The following is a 2,925-nucleotide window of genomic DNA, read 5'->3' on the forward strand; positions in this document are numbered from 1 at the left end:
GAAAATTGGTGACCCTGTAGTTACTTTTGTACTAATTGCTCGAGATTGTTCGATCTGTTCAAGTACCCATTTAAAGGGCTGGTGTGACTCTACCTGTCCTATAGTGACAAGCTGCAAAATTAAGATAACGCAAAGGCAACGCGGCCCCCTCTTGCGGAGGCTGTTTTGTTGTTTTCTGGATTCGGTCAGCGTGGAACTCGCAGGCTCGGGCGGGACGCTTGTCACCGGGGCGTACGGGTTACGGGGGTGTCCGATGATCCGGTCCTGTGAACAGAAACTCACAATTTTCATTAGTTTTATTTTGAAGGTAACAGCCACCTGAATTGGGGTCAGATGCTCTTCCTTTGCAACATGTTTAATCATGTCTGCCCCGGCCGGTTTTTCTTTAATTCGAATGTTTACCTTCTTTTTCTCCTTCCTTAAGTTTGAATCAGTTGTGAGCCGCTCGTCCTGACTAGTGTCTGATCCGGAGTCGGAACTCGACTGACTGGTCACTTCCGGGCTCCGGTACTTTGTCGTTGGGCTCCGGCTCCGCCTACTTCCGTCCCGCCTACTTCCGTTCCGGGCGGGCTGTTCCCCCCTCTTGTCTCGCCCCGCCTTCCACCCGCGGAGGCGCCTTTTGTGAAATGGCCGCTCTGATCGGTCCTCAGCGCCTCGCTCGGGCCTCCCTCACCTGTCCGGTCACCCCCATTGGTTCTGGGCCCCTCGCTTGGGCCTCCCTCACCTGTCCGGTCACCCCCATTGGTCCTCACCGCCTCGCTCGGGCCTCCCTCACCTGTCCGGTCACCCCCATTGGTTCTCGGCCCCTCACTCGCGCCGGGGGCACCCTCGCCCGGCCCTTCCCCTTGCGGCTCGGCGCCATTTTGAGGGGCATAGGGTGGTGGCCTGGCCCAGACGTCCCCATGCTCTGACTTCTTTTCAATGTTCCTAGCTTCCTCGGCTAGCTCGCTCCAAACAGATTTCGGCTGTTTCTGCTCCTCTGTAAGCGGGACGGGGTTCGGGGATGGAGGGGATGTGTCGCTCTCTTGCAGATCTTTAGGGTCAGCAGAATCACCATCATCTGGGGGGTGCAAAGTCTGTGCGGCTGCCCCGACTCCCATTTTCGGGGTGGCTAACAAACAGTCCCTTACTGCCACCCAGGTCTCCTGCTCTTTTCTAGCTTTCTGCAAGGCTTGTACAGCTTTTCCCCAACCCTTAAGGTTTTTCCCACAACCTGAAGACATCATCTCCTCAGCTAACGCCTTAGTACATTTGTCCCACACTTTAGGGACACACTTCAGGGACTTCAGAATATCCACCAGCTGGTCTATAACCTTAATTTTCAAAAGCCTCGCAACAGCGAGAGTAAAATCTTTTGGCTTGCAATCAATCCCCCAATATTTATGTAATTGCGATACGACCTTCACAAGGGCTTCCATCCTCCTTGTTCGTCCGGGAGCGTCCTCCCCACCGGGCTGGTCCAGCCGCTCCGGCCGCCGTTCACCCGTCCAGCCGATGATTCCCGGGTTTTGGCACCACTTATTGCTGTTCAAGCGGCGCGGCGACCTGGTTCAGGAACGGCACGGCGACCACCCCCAGGCCGCTCGGGCCATCAGCTCGCTGACACCAATGTGGTGGACGGCAAATGGCGTTTATTGATGGGTAACAAGGTGTTATATAGCTAAGGTTTACAACATCACATCCCTCTGCTTACATCATAAACTAAACACTATTGGCTATTAGGGGCCCTATCTTTCCGTACAGCACGATATCTTCCGGCTGCCGGACCCTAAGTATCTGCAACACCCTCCCTTGCCCCTAGGGGCTGGAATCTTAGGGCTACACACACACCTCTGCAATGGGGATGAGTTCTGTGCTTGACCTCACTTGGAAACACAACACAAAACTTAAACAATGATACAGGAATATATATTTAAACAATAACAATAAAAAAACAATATAATAAACACTAACAACAACAACAATAAAACAATATCAATAACACTAACAACAATAATATCAACAATATCAACAATAACAAATATTACTATAAAAGTCTCCAAAGAAAAATCCACATAAGAGGTCATTGCTGGCATCCGTGGGCCCAGCACGTCCTGGCAGCAGCCAGGGTGAAGGGGATCTTGGTCTGCAAGGGAAAAGGAGGCGTGAGCAGGGCCGAGGAGCGGCTCGGGGGCTCCCGTGGAGCAGAGGCTCCTTGGCGGCTGCGCGGGCTCTTTGGCAGCAGCGCTGCCGTCATTGGTGCCCTGGCAGAGGCTTGGCGTGGCCAGCGCAGCCCAGAGGCCGGCAGAGGGGCTGAGGCAGCAGGTGCCCAGGCCTTGGGCGCTCCTGCGCCCTGTGCAGCTCTGCCCCGGCGCCGCGGCCCGCCAGAGCGCCCGCACACCTGGGCCAGGCTCCCGCGCGGCTGCTCCCCAAAGGCAGCGCGGAGCAGCGCCAAGGGGCCGGGCACAGCCCCAGCTCTGCCCGTGCAGCCGGCAGCAGGGGCCATACCTGGGGGCTGCAGCCGGAGCTCTCCCACTCCATGGGCTCCTCCGTGCTGCAGCCAACCAGGCCACTGCTCCCCATCATCTGGAAGAGAGCGGGAGATCTTGGTGGGGACGGTGCGTGGGGAAGAGGAAGGATAAGGGAATCCAGTGGCTGCAAGGACTGTACCTGGCTGCTGCCATAACTGAGCCACTCCATTGGCTCAGGATGGTCCCCTGAAGGCCCCCCATTCACGCGTGGAGCCTGCAATAGAGAGGGAGGGCAGGTCACGGAGCAGGAGGTCCCTGGCCCCAGCACCCCTCTTCCTGCAGCAGGAAGCAGGAAAGTGGGAAGGGGCTGGGACCAGCCCCAGCTCTGCCTGTGCAGACAGCTGCAAGGGCAATACCCGGATGCCACAAAAGGAGCTTTCCCACTCCATGGGCTCCTCATTGTTGCAGCCATCGA

The sequence above is a fragment of the Tinamus guttatus genome, unplaced genomic scaffold, assembly GCF_059628265.1.
Source record: "Tinamus guttatus ecotype Peru unplaced genomic scaffold, ASM5962826v1 Tinamus_guttatus_pri_ptg000034l, whole genome shotgun sequence".
NCBI lineage: Eukaryota > Metazoa > Chordata > Aves > Tinamiformes > Tinamidae > Tinamus > Tinamus guttatus.